Source organism: Apium graveolens, chromosome 2 (genome assembly GCF_009905375.1).
Source record: "Apium graveolens cultivar Ventura chromosome 2, ASM990537v1, whole genome shotgun sequence".
NCBI lineage: Eukaryota > Viridiplantae > Streptophyta > Magnoliopsida > Apiales > Apiaceae > Apium > Apium graveolens.
This window is the reverse complement of record NC_133648.1, coordinates 14168354-14181014: the sequence shown is the minus strand read 5'-3', so window position 1 is coordinate 14181014 and position 12661 is coordinate 14168354. Positions and strand designations below refer to the sequence as shown.

The 12661-nt window shown below is 32.3% G+C and overlaps 1 long non-coding RNA gene across 1 annotated transcript; it reads left to right on the top strand.

Moving 5' to 3' along the window:
- The first annotated feature begins 594 nt into the window (after window positions 1-594).
- Window positions 595-2751, top strand: LOC141705821 (uncharacterized). The gene is made up of 4 exons (XR_012568487.1): window positions 595-735; window positions 1888-2211; window positions 2307-2383; window positions 2556-2751. It is a non-coding gene; the product is annotated as an uncharacterized LOC141705821 (long non-coding RNA).
- The last annotated feature ends 9910 nt before the right edge of the window (window positions 2752-12661 follow it).

The window sequence follows — 12661 nt, the reverse complement described above, 5'->3', positions numbered from 1 at the left end:
AGAAAAATCTAGTAAAATTACCCCTCCCGACAACGAGACTCGTTCCTGATTTATAAGATTAATTTTTGAAATAATTTTTTTGACGATCCAACCGTACGCATGTTAAGATATATCAATTTTAGTCATATGAAAAAATTATTAAAAAATTTGAAATTCATCTTGCATGTCAAGATTAGAAAAATCTAGTAAAAATACCACTCCTAACAATGAGACTCGTTCCTAATTTACAAGATTAATTTTTGAAATGCTTTTTTCAATGATCCAACCGTACGGATGTTAAGATATATCAATTTTAGTCATATAAAAAATTATTAAAAAATTTGAAATCCATCTTACATGTGAGAATTAGAAAAATCTAGTAAAAGTACCACTCCTGACAAGGAGACTTGTTCCTGATTTACAAAGTTCAATTTTTAAATAACAAAGTTCACTGACTCTTGGTGTCAGTGAGAAAGAGTCAAGGTGCTATGATGTGTATGGTTTAGATGAAGAACTCCTAGATATGGTACCCAAGCTAGTTCTTGCAGTCTTGTGGATAATTATTTGATTGTTAAAATGGTTGAATGTTAAAATTTTCCAAGACTCTTAGTCTGATTCTAGCAGGCACAGGTGGAAGAGATTTGACATGGAACCCCATACGAGTAAATAGCCAACCATTTCAAACGATCAGAATGCACAAATATTGTTGAGTGAGTTGTACTCTGAGCATGGAAGTTACCGGATACCAAAATTTAGGTAAAGTTTACTTATCGAGTTTGCTTATTTTGTTAGCTAGCTGTTTAGGCTTTAGTAAAATGGAAAAGTTCATATCTTTTAACCATTTAGTTGTAAATAGTAAAATATTTTATACCCGGAGTATGTGTAAGAAAGTGACTTATATTTCCAGTTGGACCTTACATTCCATTGCCAAATAATTAAACATATGTGAAAAGATAAAAGATAGTATATGAGGGATGAATATGAGAGCAGTAGGTGTAAATAAAGATCCTAATTGTAGTATGATTGAAGTTGTTGACACTGTTTTTGAGTTTTCTGCTTCTAAAGTAATCTTAAAAAGGTGGTGAAATTTCTAAACGCACCTCAGGATTAAATTAAGGGTGATATCTGATATAGCAGAGTGCAAGTTACATTAGGGTCATATCTGTATCAGAATTATGGCCATGTGTGCGTAGATTCAGGGGCACGTGTGTGCGAGTGAGAATCAGGGCCACTCAAATTTAAGAAAAGTGAAGCAGGATGAGTGGTTCAGACGGTCAATAAGCAGGTCTATGAGCTGGTGCTTGCATTTCTGTCCCTGTTTCAGGGCCTTGTATGAAGCAACTAAAAACTGGTGATATAGAAACTAAAAAACTTACATAACTTCACTGTTGTAAGATATTCACCCCCTGCTGTACCTCTTAGACAAGATATCCAATAATAACCATAAGCTTACAATTGTAGATTAAATTATTAACTAGTTGCATTTATTTCTGTCCTATAATACCTATCAACCAAGATTACCATGCCTGGTTTCACCGAATTGCAATGTTTTGGCAAGGTCATATGCAACAATAATAATCAAAGAATGCTGCATATCTTTGCTGATTTTCTTTTCCATCATGCGATAACTATAAGCTCAGAAGTTTACTATCAGTGAATACTGGAAGATCAGAGTTGGAAGAAAAAAATATTATTTATGTATCTACATAAAATCGAGTAATTAATGAATTTGTCCATAGTGACATTTGCCATAAATTATTATGTCAAGATTATAGTTGTTTGCTATGTTCATCCCAAAACCTGTTCTGCATAGGGATCTTTTTAGCATGAAACTTTTGTCGGCATATGCTCATTTTCTTGTTCTTTTTTGTTAAATAGATAAACAATTCAGTGTTTATAATGTTTCAGCAAATGGAGCTATGTCTGCTGAGGCACGGTTAGCAAAGGTCAAGGTGGATTCTGATTTTATCGTTCCATGTGATACTTCCATCCTTTATCCTACCGACGGGGGTAATATGTGAAGCTAGTGTTTAACTTAACTTTAAATGCAGTGCCTTCTTTCGAAATTGTATCGACGTATTTGCATTAATTGATCTGTCTTGTTCTATATTTTCTGCGTACCTCAAAAATTTACTTTCTTTTGTTTTGTGATTTTAATCGTTGAAATTTAAATCCACCACTAATGTTGGTCGATTTCCTGGAGTGGAAAAAGGAAATCTCGATGATTCATTGGTGAGTTTCTGCATTTGACAATAATCTGTTCTTTTTTTCTTGACTTGATGACTTCATATTGAAATTGGAGATGGTTATAATTTTCTGGTAAACAGGCGCAAAACATATCTTCTGCTAAAGCCTTGAGAATTGCAAAGGAATTTGATAAATTAAATAGTCCAAATTAGATGAGGTATGTAATGTTCTTTTTCAAAACTATTAAAAGATGAGGTATGTAATGTTCTTTTTCAAAACTATTAAAAGTTGTTACCTTTAAGTATTATAGTTCTTTTCAATTGTTAATCAATCACAAATCTTTTGGTTGATATCTTCGTACAAACAATATTTCTATGCTGCATTTACAGTATGGGCAGCACTGAGAAAAACAATTATGGAGCATACATCTACGAGAGCCTTGAGAGGGAACTTTACTGGCTATTTGAGAAACTCAGAATTTCCATCACTGGAGCAGGTGGGCTCATTTCTTCCCATATTGTGAGGCGTTTGAAGAGCGAGGGTTTAAAAAGATAATAAGTTATCTTTTTTAGTTTGTGGATTAATGTTGTACTACAGTTTGCTGTTAATTATTAGAAATTAGTTATCTTTTTTTAGTTTGTGGATTACCGGAATTCATATTATATATAGCTAAGCGAATATATTTTTCAAGGAACATAAAAGACGGGGACATAGACAAATAAGGGAAAGCCTTGATGTTGAATTTGATGAGAAAGTGAAGCAAATCCAAGCATAAGTTGATGAGCAGTAGCTTCTAGTATTATTTTTTAAGTTTATAATATTATGCTAATGTAATATAAAGAACGTGAATTAGTTTGTTTAGTTAAGAATATTGTGGTTGTCGTTTCATACTTTTAAATAGTAATTTTTCATTTTGTTTCTTGTAAAATGTTAGAGTAGTTTATTAAAGTGTTATAATAGCTTCTTAAAATGTTTCAATAGCCAAGGTACATATCTTACAAAAGCTACTAAAGTGTTACCCTAGGTACATAATTGATATAAAGAAAAAGTGGGACTCACATGCCACATCACCATTGCAGGCCCACATGCCATGTCAGTATAGAGGCTGCAATTCAAGTCAGCATTGTGGGCCCCACAAATGCCACGTCAGCATGCCACGTCACTATAGTGTGGGGCCCAAATTGAGTCCAATTTTTTTAAAAAAATTGTGCCACTCTAAGGTAACATATATTTAAGTGACAATAGACATGTTTTGTGTTACCTTAAGGGTCTAGGGTAACATAAATATACATGTTACAGTAGCAGGATCATATGTTACCTTAGACCCCTAAGGCAATATTGAAAAACCTATCTTTAAGAAAATGTTACCTTAGCTTAAAAGTGGGGTAAGAACAACATATTTACCCCCAAATACAACATTTTTTTGGTGTTACAGTAGGAATTTTATGGTGTAGTGCTGCGTTATCTCACGTTCACAAGGACTGACATTGCATATAGCGTCGGTATGGTAAGTAGGTTCAATGAGAATCCAAAATATTCACACTGGAAAGTTATCAAAATAATCTTGCGATACATTCAGGGGACAAAATCGATGGGACTGTTTTACTCTAAAACAACAGACTATAAACTGATGGGATATTCTGACAGTGATTGGTGCGGAGATGTGGATGACCGAAAAAGCACATCTGGATATTTATTTTTCATGGGAAATACAGCATTTATATGGCATTCTAAGAAGCAATCAATAGTGTCATTATCAACCTGTGAAGCAGAATATGTGGCAGCTTCTTATTGTGTATGTCATGCAATATGGCTGAGAAGGTTACTATATGAATTGAGGCTTTAGCAACAGGGATCAACTGAAATTCGAATCGACAACAAGTCGGCAATTGAACTTGCTAAGAATCCAGTATATCATGAAATGAGTAAACATATAAATGTTTGTTTTCATTTTATTCGGGAGCATGTGAAGGAAAGGAATGTACATTTGCGTCATGTTGCTAGTCGTGACCAGGTTGCAGATGTGCTCACAAAGCCGCTACCTAAAATTCTGTTTGATACTTACAAAATAATGATGGGCATGAAGCATCGAAAAGAGTTTTAGTTTAAGGGAGGAATTTGTTGAATAAGTAAACTAAACTCTTCATTTACATATAGATGCATCGAACCTATTGAAATATTATTTGTATCTATGCTTTTATGAAATATATATGTTATCATTCATGTAATGATGGTTTATATCCTTCTATTATAAATAAGAGATGGAGTATGTACTTTATTTTGATAAGAAGAAAAATAATAAGAAATATATATTGTTATGAGTGCTTCTATTCTTCTTCCATACTATAATCTTCTCATTTGAAAGAACTTAGAAACAACATGACTAACATTGGTTATTAGTTGATCCCAGTTACACGAGAGAAAGGATGACGAATAAAGGAAGAGATTATTAAGAAAGGAAATACATTCTCACAAAATACAACATCTCTTGAGATATATATTTTGAGTAATGTGGTTCAAAATACAGGTGACTGTAAAATTGTGTGGAAAAACCTAAGTAGACACATGGGTGAGAGCGCGATTCTAACTTGTTTGCAACATATGGGCGAAGCCATGGATAACATAAACTCCCAAATACACGAAGAGAATTATAATCCGAAGATGATTTAAATAAGCATTCATATGGTGTTTTTTATCCTAGAGTGGATGTTGCCATCCTATTTATAAGATAAATTGCATGTTGGCAAGCAAAAGACCAAAAATCATATGGTAGTGCGCTTTAATGGAGAAGAGTTTTTTGTTATTTTTATGATGTGATGGTGCTTACGTTCTGGGAAAGCAACCTCTATAGAGTATAAAGAGGTGATTTGAGATGTTGAATTCCTAGTGTTTGGAGGTAGGACTGTAAACCAGTGATTTCACCCCTTCATCCATATAAATGGATTGGATTTTAGTGAAAAAAATCTTTCAACTACATGTTGAAACTTTTAAAAAATGCATGTAACATCACTTTTATTTTTAATTGTGCAAACCTATGTGTACTTAGTGTAGTAGTCCACAAAAAATACATAATAATTCTTTTTATTAATTGAAAAATAGGTGCAGCCACGGTTATAAAAATCGGTGATTTTTCCGATTAATCGGCCGATAAATCGTTGTGCGATAGGCTTCCGATCAAATAACCCTAAAACGGCCGAAAAACATTTTCCCCCAAGTTCGAGTCAAAATCGGGTCGTAATTAGGTCAAAAAAGAAAAAATAGGGTCAGAGAGTATAATATACCTTCATCATCTGACGATTGATGCTTCATTCTCTCTTTTTTAATATATACTGTATTTATTAATTGCATCTTATAGATGAATATGCAATAAAGATTGAATTTGGGTCAATTTGAGAACATGATGATGAAATATGAGATGGTTCGGGTGTGTCTAATGAATAATGAACAAGAAGAAAGGTCCCTATACTAGAGAAGAATAAGGTGATCGGAAAGAGATGATAATTGAGGTGGTGGGTGGGTGGGTGGTTGGTTTGTATTTCAACGATAGAAAATAGCTAGTATAAAAAAGTGAAATGATAATAGAAATGACTTCAAAGACTTTTGTACTTATAGTGTGCAGATGTGGTCAAGCCCATAACCCATCTCACAAAAACTAACTTAAACTTCTTATATTTTTTTTGTGTACATCTGTATTTCTTTATAATATTTAAAAATTAATATTAAATATATGTCCGATCAATACTACAATTAATCCTACCGATTAATCCCCGATTTACTGATTAATAGTCAAGTCCTTGACTAAAAAGATGATGGAAAATATTCAACCGATGTATTGTTATCATGATAAAAATGAGAAACATGTAATAAATTTATTTTTATATCAGATTCACAAAGTGTATTCCAGAGAAAAAATTTATGAGTATGGGTTTGAAGAAAGGTTTTACCGGTATGAGAAATTATAATAAATTTATCGTCAGCCTTGGCAATTTCTTTAGGTCCAGTATAGTCACAGGCAGAGTGACAATTCTGGACATCATTAGTCATATGATGCGATGCACCAGAATCAACGACCCAATGATTTATGGTGGTGTACCTACTATGTGCCAGATTAGCCTGGACTTCCATTTGATTGTGTGACTTTGATGGACAGACACTAACTGTATATCATATTTTGCTGCATAATTGACAACACACTATACCATAAGTTGAAGGAGTTTGCAAATTGTGCCACGGACTGCCAGGCGCACTTCGAAGGTTACGAGCTTGGTTATTGTAGTGACGCTGAGAAGGCCGACTGGTGAAGCCATAATTATTTTCTGAATTAGAGTTACGTTGTGTAATAGCAAGTGTAGCAGGAACAGACATCAAATGAGTTGAAGATTGACGATTTTCAGTGTACATGAGAAAGAACTCATGGCTTAAAATCTGATCATGCAATTTTTCGTATGGTATTGGCGATTCTCGGGCACGAATGACAGATGTAAGAGGATTATATTCAGGTCCAATGCCACTAATAATCAATTCAGCATTCGAAACTGGAGGTCCAGTTATTGTTAATTCATCAGTAATGGACTTGATATCACGTAAATATTCAGCAATTGGACGGCTTTCTTTTTAATTGCGTAGACTGAAGATACGTGTTTGACACTTATTAGCAATGTAGCTTTATTACCCGTGCAAGGCACGGGCTAGCTTTAATTATAAAAAAATTTCTAATTTTTGTCTACTTTTACGATATTTGCGTGTTATTTCATACCATATTGTGTGGTTCGTTAGAAGGACTATTGTAATGACGAACATCCTTAAATTTATATTGTGTCGCAAATGTAAAGTTTAGAGTGCACTCTTACCATTAAAATTAATGGTTTTCTATCAAGTATCAATGATTTTTTCAACTGAAGATACCAAAAATATTATAATGTTTAGGTGTCATGTTTATCAAAATATGGGGGCAAAATAGTAATTTTTTTGCACGGTCGAACTCGAACTTGAAATTACTCGGCTCATAAGGTTCGCGAGTCTTGTCGAGCCGATATTATTTTTTAATAGAAATATATTTATATCTAAATATTTAATATTTTATTAATATTTTATATATTTATTAGAATCGAATTTGAGCATAACCTATCATATTTTGAGTTTTTGTCAATATTTGGTGAAATTGATTCAAGTTTTCGAGCCGAACTTGAGGCTATCGGACTATTTACGACCCGAGTTTCATCCTTGATTTAAATTTCAGGTGAAACCGAGCTCATGCTCGAGCCCGAACATTTTTAATCGAGTTCAAGTTAGAAAGTTTTCGACTCGGCTCGGCTTAATTATATTCTTAGTTGTTGTAAAGTTGGTATTTCGAAGTGAGTTAATTACCCAAGTCTCAATATTTAATAAACTATTACTAATTGGTAATATATTATCAATAAGTTAATACAGTAACATTATATCAACAAGTTATTTATTTAATATTTGTAAAAAAAAAATTAAAATAAAAAAAATAATTAAAATCACGTGGTTTTACATGAGTATAAAGTTAGTATATTGTAGTGAGCTAATTAATCAAGTCTTAGAATAATTTTATTATATATCAATATTAGATAATATAGGTTTAGCCGTCCAATATAAAGAAACAAATATATAACTCGGTACTTGATGTTATCAAAATATAATCAAATGAGCCTCTAGCTCAGTCGATTGATGTCACATGTTTGTGTTGGGTTTCGAAACCCAAAAACAGGATCCATGTATAATTATGGGCAGATTATGGAGATAACGAATCATACCTATCAAGAGCTTAACTTTCACGAACTCAACGGAGATCCTAGCTATCACGCTTTGTGTCTACCTCTCGGAGAAACACCTCTATGGTATCCACACGAGCACCTTCAAGAACGTTTCCCGAACTTGACTACGGAATGGATGTACTAGCCTCCTTCTTGACGATCTGAATTGCCTCTGCCTCTCTTTGCTGCTAGGGTTTTCTAAAAAACGTACAAGCCTCTTTAACCTATCATTATGTATTTATAATGGCTGATCAAAAAGGCACATAACAGCAAAGCCCAACCCTAGTAAGTATTGGATTAAATAATAAAAACGAATTTCTATTATTTAATTAATAACTAAGTCATACTTAATTATTATGGGCAAAAACATTCCTTTTAATTCGAATTTATATTATCTCAGTTAAGTCTTACTTAATTATAATAAAATTCAAATAATCATCAATTAATTTAAATCCATAATTTAAATTAACTATTCCATTAAGTGCTCTATTTGTGCGACCCTATAGGCTATTATTTAATTGGCAATAATTTTATTCTTTACTAAAATTATAAATAATGAGCGGTATCTAGTAATACATGATTGTTACCCAATTAAACAATAATTAAATCGTGATTAGATAAAACCTTTCGTGATTAATGTTTTTCGTGTAATATAATCCCTTTAACCATACATATTATAGATTAAACTCGAGGCATGTATTTAGTCATCCTCTTCAACATTTAATCCGGGTTTACTTGATTCATGAGTAGATTATCGAGATAAATCATTATTTGAGCATGGCCATGCTTTTATAATCTCACTCAATCAAGAGGCCAATAATATCTCTCCTAATTATAGGAGGGTTAAATCTTTTATCTATCATTCATATTTCTCATACGACTCATGATATACCCGATGTCCACTTTTATCATCACCCGATCAAAAGTAACTTTTAATGTAGTCAAAGTATATTAATCCTCGTATAGAAATATAATGATTTCAAGTCAAAGGATCGTTACACCATTATCACTGTGAGTCTTTCTTATGACTTTATTAAACATGAAGAATCTCACTATGGGTCTGTCCAGTACCATGTACTCTCATATGTACCTATGTATTGACTTTAGTATCCCCATACTTATAACCAATGAGATGTGGTTATCTTGTCAAACAACATACTAGTCTATCTATGTATTATTATTGTCCTATATAATAATACTCGACTAGGGACCTTTAAGAATATGATATATTATATAATCTCAAGTTCAAGTCATGTACTTAAACTATACAATTTGTATCATGATTCTAAGGACATTTATTATGCTAACAAAATATCGCAGTAATTAAGGTCATAATAAATACATTTATTGAATGATCAACTGACATAAAGATTATAAAAGAATAATGTATTGCCTCTAGGGCACCTACACTAACAGTTTGGATATAGGTGTCACAGGTTCAATTCTACAAGTCAATAATATTTTTTCATATTTATTCAAATAAGAGCATAAAATATAAATTTTGAATTATATGTTTTCCCTAAAAAATTTGAACCTATCGAACTTTTTACGACCTGAATTTCGAGTTTGAAATTTAAAGTTCGGTTGAACCAGAATTCGTGCTCGAACCCGAACATTTTTAATCGAATACGAGGCTGACAGTTTTCGACTCGACTCAGATTGATTATACCCTTAGTTGTTACACGAGTATAAAGTTAGTATCTCATTGTGAGTTAATTATCCGAGTTTCGAAAATTAATAAATTATTATTATATGGTAAGATATTATCAACAAGTTAATATGATAATATATTATCAACAAGAAGTTATTTATTGAATGTATAAATTAAAAAAATATATATAATCCCGTTGTTGCAAATGAGTGTAATGTTATTATGTTGTAATCAACTAATTACCCAAGTCTTAGAATAATTTTATTCTATATAAATATTGAATTGTAAAGGTTTAGTCACCCAAAATAAAGAAAGAATTATGTAACTCAATACCTAATTTTATCAAAATTTAACCAAATGAGCTTCTAGCTCAATTGGTCGAAGTCATATGTTTGTTATAAGTATAAAGTTAGCATATCGAAATGAGTTATTCAATCAAGTCTCAAATCATTATGTTTTATATAAATATTAAAATAAATGTAAAATTTAATATAAGGCAAGACACCTCGTGTAAATAAATAAGTTCCAACTAAATATTTAATATTATAAAAGTTTAACCAAAATTGTCTTTAGCTCAATTGGTTGATGTGTTTAGTTTACAAATAGTTAACATAGGTTCGATTCTTATCATCAATAACTATTTTTGATATTTATAAAAATATATGGGCAAAACAGTAATTTCGAATAAAATATTTTCCCAAAAACTTGATGGTGCAGATTATAAAGATAACAAATTTTATATAAATATTAAAATAATTATAAAATTTAATGTAAGCCAAGAAAACTCGTGTAAATAAATAAATTCTAACTCAATACTTAATGTTATAAAAATTTAACCAAAAGTGTCTCTATCTCAAGTGGTTGATGTGTTTATAAATATGTGTTATAATAGATGTGCAAAGATTTCCAAGCAGTGTGAGCATATGATGTAGTAGCAACAGCTGATGCAAGAGTGACATCAACTGATGTAGAAGTGCATTATGAATAAATTTATTTTGACGGAACCATAATCGATATTCTGAATTTGGAGAAGATTTTTCCTTTTCAGTAATGTGGTAGGTGGAGCGGGTATGGATCCGTCAAGATGGCCTTAAAGATCATAGCCATGAAGAAGGAGTTCAAATTGGGCCTTTCAGGTTGTAAAGTTTTGACTTTCGAGAAGTTTAATCAATAGTTTTGATGAAGGATTAAATTGAACAAGTTGTGTGTTTATTGATACAGTAGATGTGTTTGGATTGGAGAGATCCATAGTCATTCAGTTAGTGAACTGGAAGATTAGAAGAACAAAAAATATTTTGGCGATTAGTCCTTTAGAGGTTCTGATACCATAATAAGGCTGGAGTTTTATTGATTACAAACGTTGATTTATATATATATATATAAGGGGCTACTCCAATACAAACCAATTTAGAATAGAAACTAGAAACCAAATATTTTTTTTTAAAATTAATTTAAAATATAACACATATGGTATGCAATCGATCGTTGAGAGATGTAGAAAAATACAGTGAAATCGGATTTTAAAAAAAATACGGTTTGACGGGAAATATCAAATTAAAAACGGAGGGGAAAAGCTGAAATTGGATATGGGAAGGTGCAGGGTAGTTGGGTGGTGTGATTTAAGGGGGACCATTAGATTGGGTAGATCTAATGGCTTAGATTAGTTCTAAGTTTCTATTTTAATTTTAGTTTGTATTTGATCATTCCCGTATATATATATACAACACCATAAATTATTTAGCAGAAAATAAGCCTTATCTAATGTGAGGATACACTCTTAATTCATACTTATCTTTATCATAACACACCTAACAATACTGATCATGGTAAGTGATTTGCATCACTCTTGCTTGCACTATCAGGCCCTCAACATATTCAGTGATATGTGCCTTATTACTATATGTTAACATGATGTGAAATATATTATATATACATCATATATTTAGTAACTTTTATGCAGCAATTCGAACCTAATGACTTCAGTTATGTATAAATAATAATAAATATTTGCTATTGGGGGATTCGAATCTGAGAACTTGGACATGTGCAAATTTTTTTAGTATTTGAATCTAACGGCCCTGATTATTTGATTAAGATTATCTAACAGTCATGACGGGGATAATCAAATCAACAAAAAAGGCATACTAAATTATACTCTATTTCATTTATTATATAGTTTGGTATAGATAGATGTATATGTTGTGTTTATTTACGGGCAAGGAAATTGTAAAGGTATGTAATGGAAAACTGTACAAGTATATTAGTAATAAATGTTCACTACAAATTACATTATAAACAACTTGCACATCCTCCTCTTTTTTCAATATTCTTCCCTCTTACAAGTTACAACCTTTCTTTTCCAATTGAAGTTTGTTAACAAATATTTTGTTTGCATTCCCTTCAACCAAATAGAACAATAGTGTATCACTACAAGAAAACAGGACAAAACCGACCGTCAAAAATGGTCGGTTAAGAGGCAAAACGGTCGGTTAAATGGGTCATAACCGACCATAGGACGTGGTCGGTTTTAGCCTGGTCGGTTATGACTTTTGGTCGAGTTTAACCCTCATAACCGACCAACACAGTGGTCGGTTAAGTGCCTGGGCATTTTACTAAAATATGGGGTCACTGTGTACACGTGGTGACACGTGTGCACACGTGTCACCACGTCACTGAGTCATAACCGACCGCAGGTGGTCGGTTATGTCTATTTTTAAAATATTGACTGGAACTCATAACCGACCGTGGTCAAAGTGTGCACATCGGTCGGTTTTATTTCAGAAGCTAACTTAAATGTCATAACCGACCATCCTAAAACTGACCACCCTCTAAAGAAGATGGTCGGTTTTATGAAGAAGGTGGTCGGTTATGTCACTTGACGGTCGGTTTTCTGGGTTTTGTAATGGTCAAAAGTGGTCGGTTATGCCTATTGCCGGTCGGTTTTAAGGTCTAATTTTAAAAAAAATTGCAGGTTTTTCTGCAGCCCATGGATACCAAACTAAATCAATACACAAATCCAATCCAATCACAACCAAATAACCAAACAACCAAAACAAACAACAATGAT